We start from the raw sequence: 14,851 nt of genomic DNA on the forward strand, positions 1-14,851 counted from the left end.
TGTGTAAACGCGCCCTGTCACCGTTCTAAGTTGAGAGATTAAGTCCCCTTCAATCCTAAGGATCCCTAGGGTCAAACTAGCCCACCAGGTACCTCCAGTAAGCATCACAGAGCTGCGTTGCAGAGAGGTGTAAAAAGGGGCATGGCTGCTGAACACCTGTCTGCAACGCAGCTCCCTAGCGCATACTGGAGATACCTGTTAGGCTATTTGGCCCTCAGAGACCCTCAGTATTGGAAGAGAATTAATTCCTCAACTTAAAACGCACCATGGGGTGCGTTTGCACACTGATGAAAGAAGTGGGCATGGCTTGAGGTAACATGTCTGCAAACATGCCCTGTGGCGCGTTTTAAGTTAGAGAATTAATTCCTCTTCATTCCTGAGGTCGCCTGTGGACCAACTAGCCCACCAGGTACATCCAGTATGCGCCAAGGAGCTGCATTGCAGAGAGGTGTTCAGAGGCCACGCCCCTTTTTACAACACTCTACAACGCAGCTCCGTGGCGCTTACTGGAGATACCTGGTGGGCTAGTTGGCCCCTAGGGGACCTCTGGATTGAGAAGGAATTATTTCACCAACTTAAAACGCGCCACAGGGCGTGTTTGTACACACATCACCTCACACCCCGCCCCCTACCTTCACCACTGTGCAAACACGCCCCATAGTGTGTTCTAAGTTGGGGGATTAAGTCCCCTTGAATTCTGTGGGTCCCTGCGGGCCAACTAGCCCCCTAGAAACCTCCAGTATGTGCCAGGGGGCTAGGTTGCAGAGAGGTGTAAAAAGGGGCCTGTCCTCTTTACACATCTCTGCAACGCAGCCCCCTGGCGCATACTGGAGGTTCCTGGTGGGTTAGTTGGCCCCCAGGGGCCCCAAGTATTCAAGGGGAATCAGTCCCCCCTCTGCAAACTTGCCAGGGGGCGCTTTTGCAGAGTGGTGCAATCTGTCATCTCAAGCCCCACCCCCTCCCTGCACCACTCTGCAAACGCACCCCCTGGCACGTTTGCAGAGGGGGAAGTAATTCCCCTTGAATACTGGGGGTCCCTTGGGGCCAATTAGCCCACCAGGAACCTCCACTATGTGCCAGGGGGCTGCGTTGCAGAGAGGTGTAAAAAGGGCATGGCCTCTTTACCCGTCTCTGCAACGCAGCCCCCTGGCGCATACTGGAGGTTCCTCATGGTCTAGTTGCCCCCCAGGGACCCCCAGTATTCAGGGAATCAGTTCCCCCTCTGCAAACGTGCCAGGGGGCGCATATGCAGAGTGGTGCAATCTGTCATCTTGAGCCCCACCCCCTCCCTGCACCACTCTGCAAACGCACCCCCTGGCACGTTTACAGAGGGGAAAGTAATTCCCCTTGAATACTGGGGGTCCCTAGGGGCCAAGTAGCCCACCAGGAACATCCACTATGCGCCAGGGGGCTGCGTTGCAGAGAGGTGTAAAAAGGGGCTTGGCCTCATTACACCTCCTTGCAACGCAGACCCCTGGCGCATACTGGAGGTTCCTGGTGGGCTAGTTGTACCCCAGGGACCCCCAGTATTCAGGGGAATTACTTCCCCCGCTTCAAACGCGCCAGGGGGCGTTTTTGCAGAGTGGTGCAGGGAGGGGGCGTGGCCTCCTCCCGATCCCGTTGTTTTGAAAAAAAATTTTTAGAAGCCCCGGGGGGTGGTGGTCACCGGGCTGGAGGGTCCAATTTAAATATGTAGTGCCCCGGGGAGGTGGCGATCCCCGGGGCGTGTTAGGGGCTTGAGCCCCACCACACAGGTTTTAAAAAAAATGTATTTAAAAGGAAGCCCCGGGGAGTTGTGGTTCTACCGAGGCACAAGATGGCTGCCAACACTTCCTGGTTTGGAGTATTGACAGCCAATTAGCATAAAGCTCGTGCTCGGGAAGGTATGCGTACTGTACACGTACGGTACTTCGTCTATAGATATATCTATGATTTAACTTTTGATTTTCTTAGAAACTACTGAACGGATTTACACCATTTAACAAAAAGCATAATCTGCGAAACAAACTCTACCTTATTGCCAAATTTAGTTTAATTCCGTTCAGCAGTTCGGGCTGTAGCCTCACTTAAATGTCCCTATGGAAAATTGCATGGGGAAAACACGTTTTGGGACCCCCCTTTTTTCTCGACCCCCGCTTGACGAATCACCCCCAAATTTTCAGGGAAGGAGCGGGGCAGGCCATTTTCTTGGAGAATTTCGCGAAGATTCGACGGCCAGTAGGTAATAAGCTAACAAGTCCAACTTTATAAAAATATATATGAATATAATAAACTTAAAACACCGAATAATTTTACACTTCAAAATATCAAAATATAATTAAAGTAAAAATATAAATTTACAACTAATAAAATATAAACATTAAACAAAAAAAATGCATTTATTGTTAAATAATACTCAAAAAATAATACTAAAAAACTGAAATATACATGTAACATTATAAAATAAACTCTAATTGGTGTCCACCACAAAAGGTTTTAACTGCAAAATATTTTTTTAAACTAAACAAACAGTAACAAATGAAAATAACCATTAAAAAACTAACCAATACAACGTAATAATAAAATAAAGTAACAATAGAAAAGGAATGCAAAATGTGTTCACTTATACTCTGCTGGATTTACTAAAGAAAATCAGAAAATAGAATTGGAAGAATACATACAACTACCTTCTAAAGTAAATACAACTTTGAATTAAACAAACTTTAAAATAACTTAATAAAAAAATTTGCAAATATGAATACCTAACTAAATAGGCTATACCAAAAAACTTCAGTAATATAATAACTGGTAAAAGTCCTAAAAAAAAGTAAGTAAAACAGTTCTAAATATCAAGTCAACCTTAAAATTAAAAAAAAAAAACTATAATCCCTCAGCCCCGATTAGCTATCAATAAAAAACATTTCAAATAAAATTAAAGCAAATCCCCAGAACAGAATAAAATCCACCTGATCCACACTATAAGACTCCCAACAGAAAACAGAAAACAAGGACTGTAATTACCATCAAGAACACATATGTAAGGGCCTTAGTTTGATGGCAGTCATGCAGCCATTCGGTCCGACTGCTGCATTTTAATGCTGGCAATCAGAACACAAAAACAACAGGTGATGGACAGAATGCAGAGCAATGTCATACATTCACCCCAGTACAGAGATCTGGGCCTAAATCCATCGTTTTTTTGCTCACTATGCCATTCCAGTTTGAACCAAGCCATATGCAAATCAGTCTTGACCCTGTGCCCCATGGGAACAGTCCAGCCCGAACTGCCAAGCCAGGTCGTCCCTGGACTGGAAACAAGCATCCAAGGACCGGTTTCGGGCTTTCAGCCCTCATCAGCCTGGATAGCTTGATTCCAGTGGCATGAAGTGCACGGGACCCACGTCTGAGCATACCCCTCCCACTCGGGTGACTAATGCAAATACAACAGGAGATGGACAGTATGCAGAACAATGTCATACATTCACCCCAGTAGAGAGATCTGGGCCTAAATCCATTGTTTTTTTGCTCACCATGCCATTCCAGTTTCAACCCAGCCATATGCAAATCAGTCTTGACCCTGTGCCCCATGGGAACAGTCCAGCCCGAACTGCCAAGCCAGGTCCTCCCTGGACTGGAAAGGCATGGCTTGGCAGGTCCGGCTGGATTGTTCCCATGAGGCACAGGGTCAGACTGATTTGCATATGGCCATGTCTGAACTGGGGTGGCAGAGTGGGCTAAAGAACGGTGATGGATTAAACCCAGATCTGTTGACTGGGTGTGAGAGTTTGATTGGTTCAGATGCTGTTGTAAACGTATCTAGGACCCTATTTAAATATCCCCGATTTATTCCCTTATGTGGTTATATCAAATCATATCCTTATAAAGGCATAAGAATCATACCCATATTAAGTCATAGCCAATGCAGTCCAAATACGGCAAGGCTACTCCCATAGACTCCTAGAAAGCACAACGCGTTCTTAAACAAACCAAGCCTCCAGCAGCCCGGGAATTCCCCCTGCTTCTGTATTGATTTGTCCTAGAATTCCTGGAGTCCTGAAAGAACTGCGAGTTCTTAGTGACGTCTTATGTCCACCCTTACGTCAAACTCGGCACCTTCCAGGTATAAATATACCAGCATCTGCCCTAGCAAAACACACGGTGGTTTGAAGCAGATCGGCTATCTACTTGCCCGATGCCCTGCTGAAACGAGTGCCGAAGGAAGCCGACCCTCCCATTGACGCACTGAGAGAGACGCTGTCTTTTCTCCTGCCGAGAAATCCAGCTCCAGTGTTTCCCTGTCACCCTCGCGGGCTGCTGGGAGATCAAGTCCTGAGAGAGAGATACAAGACCTCCTTCATTCTATAACCAAGGTACGGAGCTGATTAGACCCTTAGAGAATTCTTGATTCAGATTCTTGGCAAAAACTATCTTAACTCAAACTACATCTCACTTACCCCTTCCCATGTACTAGGCTTAGGTTAGGTACACCGGGGTAGGCGTATCTTAGAAGCACCAGTTGAGTACGTTAGGTCATGATTTTATCATTGTATGTATTTTATCTATTTTAAACACCGTATGGCTCAGAAACCATACCATGCTTTTACGGTATTATTTTATAATACTGCTTTTACTGTACGCACTTTACTTTATGACAAGTATTGCGATTGTAGCAATTCACTTCTCTTTTATTGAAAACCCCCGTCTCTCTGTTTCTCTGCATTTCTGGTGAAACTAAGCATGCACGATTGACTGAGTAAAATAGCTATCTATTGTTTCCGCAACTCTGGAGATATACCCCTTGTGCTAGGGGAGCAAAGTTGTCATGTTCATGCGGTTGTCAGAAACTAATCCCTTCTTGTCTACTCAGGAAAGTTAACACCTTCTTGCTTACTCGAGAAAGTTTCTAGTGACCTCTGAGCTAGCTGGCATTCATAATTAAGTCTAACATATTCAGTAGAGACCTAGTTGACCTCAGTCCTACGTCTAAACTATCGTTGATGTTATTCCAATGCGCAGAGCCTATTGGGAATGTAGGAACTACACTACAATGCTCCGTCCATCACCGCCCCCTTTTATACCGCTTTGTTCGCCATAAGTTGGCAGGGTATGCTCAGATGTGAGTCCCTTGCTAACTTTGCCAAAGGATTCAAGCAAGCCTGGCTGAAGACGGCTGTAATGCCAGAAACCGGTCCTAGGAAGCTTGTTTACGGTCCAGGGAAGGCATGGCTTGGCAGTTCGGGCTGGACTGTTCCCATGAGGCACAGGGTCATACTGATTTGCATATTGCCATGTCTGATCTGGGGTGGCAGAGTGGGCTAAAGAACGGTGATTGATTAAACCCAGATCTGTTGACTGGGTGTGAGTGTTTGATTGATTCAGATGCTCCGTCCATCACCACCCCCTTTTGTACCGCTTTGTTTGCCATAAGTTGGCATGGTATGCTTAGACGTGAGTCTCTTGCTCACTTTGCCACTGGATTCACGGAAGCCAGTCTGAAGACGGCTGTAATGCCAGAAACCGGTACTAGGAAGCGTGTTTCCGGTCCAGGAAAGCATGGCTTGGCAATTCAGGCTGGACTGTTCCTATGAGGCACAGGGTCAGACTGATTTGCATACGGCCATGTCTGAACTGGGGTGGCAGAGTGGTCTAAAGAACGGTGATCGATTAAACCCAGATCTGTTGACTGGGTGTGAGTGTTTGATTGGTTCACATGCTCCGTCCATCACCACCCCCTTTTGTACCGCTTTGTTCGCCATAAGTTGGCAGGGTATGCTTAGACGTGAGTCCCTTGCTCACTTTGCCACTGGATTCAAGAAACCCTGGCTGAAGATGGCTGTAATGCCAGAAACCGGTCCTAGGAAGCTTCTTTCCGGTCCAGGGAAGGCATGGCTTGGCAGTTCAGGCTGGACTGTTCCCATGAGGCACAGGGTCAGACTGATTTGCATATGGCCATGTCTGAACTGGGGTGGCACAGTGGGCTAAAGAACGGTGATGGATTAAACCCAGATCTGTTGACTGGGTGTGAGTGTTTAATTGGTTCAGATTCTCCGTCCATCACCACCCCCTTTTGTAACGCTTTGTTTACCATAAGTTGGCAGGGTATGATCAGACGTGAGTCCTTTGCTCACTTTGCCACCGGATTCAAGGAAGCCTGGCTGAAGACGGCTGTAATGCCAGAAACCGGTCCTAGGACCTTGTTTCTGGTCCAGGGAAGGCATGGCTTGGCAGTTCAGGCTGGACTGTTCCCATGAGGCACAGGGTCAGACTTATTTGCATATGGCCATGCCTGATCTGGGGTGGCAGAGTACGCTAAAGAACGGTGATGGATTAAACCCAGATCTGTTGACTGGGTGTGAGTGTTTGATTGGTTCAGATGCTCCGTCCATCACTACCCCCTTTTGTACCGCTTTGGCAATCAGAATAAAGCAGTCGGAGTGCAGACCGCTGCCTCAGCCAGGATCTCAAATCCCAACAGGGTTCCTTCGGGATTTCGATGTCCCTTTCCGACAGCCTTTTCATAGTGGGAAAACTGCCATGTACGGGCTGTTGAAGGGATGCTGGGGGTCCAAACAGGGCCACCATCCATCGCGGGCTACTGCAAAGTGGTCCTGGGGTCACACGATGTTCCCCTTCTGACCTCAATGCACTGTGTGCCATGCACGACATGGTGAATGGCACACGATCTATGCACCATATTGTGTTCCTTATCACTGCAGCTTGCACTATGGCCCTTTTCCTTGGCTGCAGCACATGCTGCTGTGATAAGGAGCACTTGACTGCTTGATTGGCGGTCTCCTGACCACCGCATTTGTGGTCAGTGGTCCAACAGACCCCTATCAAAATGAGGGCCTATTATAAAATAGGAAACAATTGCCATAATTTTGTATGTACATGTAAAATGTAAAGTAGAATTATTAGAATTGTATTTAGTTATATTAATAACCATCAGACATGATGCGAGAAAGAGCAAAATACGTCACATCACAGAAGGATAAACAACTACTCTCTCTCATGGGCTACAGTTACAGCCAAGAAAGTATACGCACTGATAATGCTAATTGTAAATGTACACAATATTACTGCTTGTTATAGGAGGTCTACTTCAAAGATTTTTCTATCAGTGTGAGAGAGCACAATCACCTGCCAAATGTCATTGAAATTGAAATAAGGCATGCACTACAAGATTTAGGAGAGGAAAGCTCTATTTCCCAAGATTAGACTACTAAAATTCTAAAACGTATTCTCCCTAAAGTACAGGAATGCATAACAGGCCTACTACCAGCAATACCTACATTAAAAGTAAAAAGCCACCAGTAATACTCCTCCAGACTCTAAAATATATCCAAATTCCTGAACATTTAACCAACACACATAATGAAGAACCCTTCCTCCTACATGACAATGTTAACAACGGGAACCACATTATTATATTTGCAGCAGCAGATAACTCATTAAAACTAAGCCAATAACAAACATGGATGAAACCTACAAAATATGCCTAAAACAATTCACTCAGATACGCAACATTTAGGGTGAATATCAAAACACTAACATACCATTCGTATACATCTTGCTTGGTACTTACTACAATGCCAAATTAACATTAAAACAAACAACTACTCCCGACAAAAAATTATAAATGATTTTGAATACCCGATGATGCAAACAATCTTCAAACTATACCCATATGCAGCCATACACGGCTGCTACTATTATTTTAACCAAAGCATTTGGTAACACCGCCAACAATCTGTACTAAGTGTAAAATATGCAGCAAATAGCCAATTTGTCTTTGAAATAGAGATATCTAACCACTACAACCTACGTAGAGTATGTCAATTCAACCAATTAAACAAGCACAAACCAAGTCCTCTAAGGGATTACTTTGAAGGCACTTGGGTTGGCAGTCTGCACTGCTCTGGCCGCAAACACCAACCCAAATTGCAAATACCATGGTAGAATGTCTATGATAGCACCAAGGCTCAAGAAGCGAAAACCAACAACGCAGAAGAAGGGTGGCATAATGCCTTCCTATCCATACTAGGGAGAACCCAACCAACCCTATAAAAATTCATAGAAGCCCTACAAAAGATACCAACCACAAAGAATGGAGCAATCAGTAAACTAAATGAAGCCTACAATTAGGAAACATACCAATAGAAATATGACATGCTCCAGGGTAAAGCAAAACTCTTAGGCCCGATTCTGATGTCAGTGGAATGCCTCCGACATCCAGCATAGCAGTCCCACTGCCACATTACGATGCAGTCAGTCAGACCGCAACAGACGGAGGACCGACGGACTCATTCATCATGCTCATGGAGCCCATCAGAGCATCAGTCTGAGTGTAATCCCCACAATGGAGACAGTGCTTGTGGAGGAACCCATAGGGATTACTATTTCCTTTTCCAACTGTCTTTTCATGGAGGTCTGACTGCCATGAATTGGCAGCTGGAAAGAGACTTGGGGGCCCTAGCAGGGCCCTGTCCCCTGTGGGCCTCCGCTATTGGCGCAAACATCCATGCACCGTGAGCCAGGCATAACAGGGATGTTTGAAAAATGCCTTTTACTACTGCAGCTTGTGCTGGAACCCTTTTTTATGGCCGCAGCCCATACTGCGATTGTAAAAGGCATCTTTTTCGACTGCCTCCACAGTCCTTGTCCGACCACCATCGTTAGCAGGCCCTTTATTAGCAACTAAGGGCCTGGTTACAATGAGGGCAAATATTATCCCCCAAAAATAAATCCAAACCCCCTAAAAAATGTTGAAATTAAACAGATCCATTTTAAATCTAACAAAGCAATCCAATGTCATAAGGAACCAAAAAAAAATTGTACAAAAATAATCCCTCCAGGAAACCTGAAAAGTCAAAGGAAATCAATAGTAAAAATAATGGTTTACTAGAAATCAAAATATTTTACTTTAAAAAAAAGAACAACATCCAAATGTCCATACAATAACTTTGGATCCATAAGGCTGTAAAAAAAACAATACAATACATGGTAACAGAAAACACTGCCATCAAATGGATATAAACATTACAACTATTCAAAATACATTAACAAAACATTATATAATATAATGGTCTAGTACTACCAAACTCTAAATAAACCTAACAAGCAACACTATTAACCAAAATACCAGAAAGTACGAAACCAACACTATGACTACCTCTTTCTACATCCCCTCTGCCACCAAAACCCTATAGAAAACCTTAAAAAAGGTACTATCTTATACTACTAGCAGCAGCACCTTACCGGGATTAAAGATAGTAGTAACAAAATGACTGCTAAAAGAAACCAAAAAAGACTAACTTCCTATAGAAAACACTAGGACATTAAACAAAAATGGTTACATTGTTTAAAAAAATATTTTAAATGTTACAAAAATGTAAAAAGAAGTTACATGAAAATATGAAATAGTTATGTAAAGTATAGAATAAATAATAGTATAAATCTCCCAAATTGTATATTATCGCATTGTTTATGATATACTTAACAACTATATAAAAGATGAGAAAAAATGATGGGGCTCATTATGATGAGGGGCAGTTGAAACGCCGTCCACTATCACATCGGCCAGGAGACCGTCCAACAAGCATGCAAAGGTCTGACCACTCAATGAGGATGAGCCAGACTTTTCATGTCGGTCAGACCACTATGAAAAGGCTTTTTTATAGGGGCACCGCCTCTATGCTAGGGATACAATTCCAACTGATGCCCCAACGGGATCCTAGATCCTGTCCGAGGTAGCGGTCTTTCCCCCGACCTCTGCAATCCACCTGACTGCATCCTAATGCTGCCATCAGCCCAAAGACCTGACTTTCGGTGAAATAAATGCAACAAATAAGAACTAGTATTACTAATATCTACATTTTGAAAGCACCATTTTATCATAAAACTATTTGAACATTTTGTATCAGTCTATCTTATACTGTGTGTAATGCAACTATAAAATAATGACTTTCATATGCATAGTGCTTTCTGCTAAAGGCTGCGACCGCATAGCACTAAAAATACACAAGTCACTATTCTCCACTGCACCAAGCAAAATTTAAATCTGTGGCTCTCTGGTTGCATACAGACCTATGCAGTGTTTTAACTAACAGGGGTTTCATAATGTAACTTAACTTATTTTAAATATATTTTTCATTTCAGCTGCTCATTATTTTATATGTAGCTACCAGATGGTGAAAGACCTAAAAAACGTACAGAATATTTTGGGGCTTTTTAATGAGAAGCTTGTGCTGCCAAATAATCACTTTTTTGACACTCTAGCGGCACAAACGTCTTAACCATAGCATGGCCTCAATGACAGTCATAGATATGGAGTAAGACAAAGCACCACAAGTCACTGTGCTGCCTTACTCTGCATCAAGGAGGCATTCCATGGTGTTGCTTGGGATTTCCCACACAACACCCGTGAATTTTGATGATGCCCAGATTTACAAAATCACTTAAACCTGGGGCAGCACCAAAACCTTACGGCTCCCCAGAGGAGGCATAACGAGAAGAAATGTTTTAATTTGCCCTTGTTTTTACCTCTTTCCATGTGTGATGCATTCTTTAGCTCACACAGAAAGAGGGAAACACCTCTCTGGATTGTTTTTGTAAAGGAAGGTGCCTCTTCCTGGGCATAAACAATCCTGCCTATGTTGGTGCTATGCAGCAATTTGTGCGCGAACGCGAGGGGAAAGGATACAAATGCATCGTGTTTCATAAATACTGTGAATTCATGGCATTTCACATTTGCCCATACACCAGCTCAGATAGAAGAAGTGCAGTTCTATCCTACACCAATTTCTCATAAATTAGGTCTTTTGTTTTTAGCTACACCTTTGACCACGCTCCCTAGCTCACTGACCTTTGGTTTGCTAAACACTGTTCAATAATATTTCCCCACCCTAAAAATTATTTGCTGTGGCAATTCGGGGCATTTATGGCTGTTGATAGTTGTCGATGATGAGGAGTACCAGGTTCTAGAATTGTTTCTCAAGGGAGGGGGTTGTTACACCTAAAACATTTTGACAAGGGTTCTCAGCACCAACACATTTGAAGACCTCTACTCTACAGCTATGGTTCCTCCAGGGTTTAGCCCACTGTGGTCATCTATTTCCTCTTGAAATCAGTAGTCCTTCTTCTTTCTCTGCCCTGGAGTTGGCAAACAGGAGGCCATGCCCTTGCAGATGAGCTCTTGTCCCTGGGTTACTGCAGGAGTCAGGAGTCCTTGAGTCCTTTTTTTCAAGCAGGAGTGAAGAGTCTTCTTTTATCCAGCAGGATCTTCTTCTTCAGCTGGAATCTCCCAGGGTCCAATAATGCTTTGAGAAGGTGGGGATTAGGAGCCAGTCTTATCCTGTCCACTGCTTGTCATTCACTTTGTTTTCCAACCTAATCCTGAGTAGCTTCTCACCCTATACATGCCTCTTTTTGTAACATTTCCTTTTCCCTCAACTACAAAATGTCATACGTTCCAGTTTCAGGATGGCTGACCCCTTCTGACTCCACCTCACTAGCCACACCTATATTTAGATGAGCTAACTTCCCACCTGAATGGATGGGAACTGTCTTCCCTCCTGCTGTGGTTAGAGCTAGGGGTTAGGAGGCCTCTGTGAATAAATGCGAGCAGATCCTGTAAAACATATTTGAGATCAGCAAGTCAAAATATGAAGTGTTAAGTGTTAAATGTTCTGTAAACTGTCCCAAACTCCTCACAAATTCTTGATCCCACTTACATGGTCACTGTCTTTCTAATAGGCTCGGTGGCAGACCTTTGTTGTCTGAGCCATCCAAAGGGGTGTTTTAACCTCTGGAGGTGTGATGCACAGGAGTACTAGTTGTAAACAAGTTCAAGCTCTGTCATCCTAAAGGACATATTTATAATATTAAATTATCACAAATCTGATTACACCATTAAATCTGGTTTTGAAAATGAATAAAAAACTATTTGTAATGATTTTTCTAGCCTTTACCCAAGAAAAAATGCAAATAAATATTTTTAGCACACATAAGCCTGTCTTATCTGAAATACAGCAAAATCTACACACTGGATAATAGCTTTCAGACCAAAAGTTACTTAAAGGGCACACTTTCTTTTAAACCCTACCTAATGGGTTTCCAGGGCAAACTTTGGAGGTGACTTAATATTATATAAAATCAGATTTCCCTAGAAGGAAAAGGCACTTTTCCTTGCCAAGCGTTATTGCATTGTCTTTAAACCCACACCCAGCTAGAGCACAATGGTGCACATGGCATCCATACATTTGTATTATATATATCTGGAGTTTGTAAATACACACTGAAGCCCACGCATGACATTTAATTCCCATATCACTGGTGCATTTTCTGCATCATCTATTATAGACTTACAGGAAAGTTAAATAAACAAATTGGGTGAATCCAACTTTACCTATAGCACATCAGGACACACAAAATGTGGCACTCAATAATAGTACCAAAGTGGGCCCTGTCCTACCACCACCAAAAATAGGGTACAGAAATCTGGGGGGGAAATGCAGAAAAGGTGACTGTTATATAGCTTGTATTATTATTGTTCAGTTGACATAGGCATTTTCATAAGAAGACCATGGAAGGTGGCCCCAAATATCATAGCTTACATTTTCTTGCAAATATTATTAAGGATATTGAAGAATTTAAGCCTCCTTCTCAACTAAGAGACTTTATAAGAGGTCAACATTTTGGGCCCCATTAGGATAGCGGGCGGAAAATCACCTCGACCTCCATGGAGGCGGAAAACAACCGTCCGCCGGGACCGCGGATAGACTGGCGGTCAAATTAGGATCAACCGCCAAAAAAGTCCGACCGCGGCGGTAGCGGGCTAACAAAAACCGACCGACGCGGGCGGTGATGACCCAAAACCGACCGATGCGGTCAGTAAAGCAGCAGAAAAGCTACACCCCGCCGCAAGCATAGTGGAGACACCGCACGGGAAATTAGGATTTCCCCGATGGTCCTGCGGTACGAACCGCTGTTTCCGAGCACCGCAGTCGCACATTGCAGTGAATGGGAGAGCCAGCGGAAGAGCTGTAGCATAGTCACCGCAGCGGACGGTACATGATAAACATGGCGGTCCAAGCCAAAACACCGCAACAATGCCTAACTGAGCACAAATAAAAGTAGCTATGCCCCACAAATACACAAAACACATACCAATGATAAAAAAATGCAAAAAATACAATTCCCAGGACAACACCCACAATACACCACACAGCAAAGGGCCAATTGGACACACCCACACAGCTGAGTATAAATACAGCCCCTTTACTGACCACAATCCTTTGCAACACTCCAGAAGAGAAGGCCAAACACCACATCTGACAGGAGAGGCAAAACAACACAACACACACACCACCACTATCACCACCACCATCACACCAGCACCAACAATTCCCTAGCACACAACACACCTCATCCCTCAACACTACACCGACCACACACACCCCTGCACCCACAAACACTGCAAACACCAAATACCATGCAGCACGGAAAATGCCACAATTCACAGAGGGTGAGTTGACAGTCATGGTCAATGAGATAGTGAGAGTGGAATCACAACTGTTTGGTAGCCTGGTCCAACAAACACCATTAGCCACAAGGACACAAATGTGGGAAAGGATAGTCCAAAGGGTCAATGCAGTAGGGACCACCCCGCAATCCAAGAAGGAGATCATGAAGCGGTGGCATGATCTCAAGAGGGTTGTCAAGGTGAAGAGGAGCAAGAACTGTGAGCTGGCAAACCGGACTGGCAGTGGCCCTCTCATCCCACAGAAAACATTCACACCATGGGAGGAGAAGGTGCTTGCCATACTGCATCCTGAGAGTCTCACAGGAGTAGCTGGGGGAACGGAGGCTGGTAAGTACAAACAAATGGCAACCAACAGTACTTCCTTGCACAACCCAAACACCATTGCACGGTTCACCCTCACCTAACAGGTAGGCAGCCAACCTCACTGGGAGACATGTTTGGGGTTGGGTGACCTGCACTACCACTCCCAGCATGCCCCCTGTCCTACACTCCAGCAGCATGGAGGCCTCCCCCACCCAGGTGTATGTGTCAGCCATTGCACTGTCAACCCCCACCTAACAGGTAGGCAGCCATCCTCTCTGGGAGAAATTTCTGGGGGTGGGAGGCCTGCACTACCACTCCCAGCATGCCTCCTGTCCCACACTCCAGCAGAATGGAGGCCTCCCCCACGCAGGAGCATGTGTCAGCCATTGCACCGTTCACCAAACAGACTTACAGGTAGGTAGCCATCTTGTATTGGAGGACTGTTTGGGGGTGGGAGGCCTGTATCACAACTCCCAGCATGCCCCCTGTCCCACACTCCAGCAGCATGGAGGCCTCCCCCATCCAGGAGCATGTGTCAGCCATTGCACTGTCCACCCTCACCTAACAGGTAGGTAGCCATCTTGTATTGGAGGACTGTTTGGGGTAGGAGGCCTGCACTACCACTCCCAGCATGCCCCCTGTCCCACAATCCAGCAGCATGGAGGTCTCTCCCACCCAGGAGAATGTGTCAGCCATTGCACTCTCCACCCTCACCTAACAGGTAGGTAGGCATCTTATATTGGAGGAATGTTTGGGGGTGGGAGGCCTGCACTACCACTCCCAGCATGCCCCCCTGTCCCACACTCCAGCAGCATGGAGGCCTTCCCCACCCAGGAGCATGTGTCATCCATTGCACTGTCCACCCTCACCTAACAGGTAGGTAGCCATCTTGTATTGGAGGACTGTTTGGGGGTGGAAGGTCTGCACTACCACTCCCAGCATGCCCCCCTGTCCCACACTCCAGCAGCATGGAGGCCTCCCCCACCCAGAAGCATGTGTCAGCCATTGCACTGTCCACCCTCACCT

The sequence above is a fragment of the Lissotriton helveticus genome, chromosome 7, assembly GCF_964261635.1.
Source record: "Lissotriton helveticus chromosome 7, aLisHel1.1, whole genome shotgun sequence".
Taxonomy (NCBI): Eukaryota; Metazoa; Chordata; class Amphibia; order Caudata; family Salamandridae; genus Lissotriton; species Lissotriton helveticus.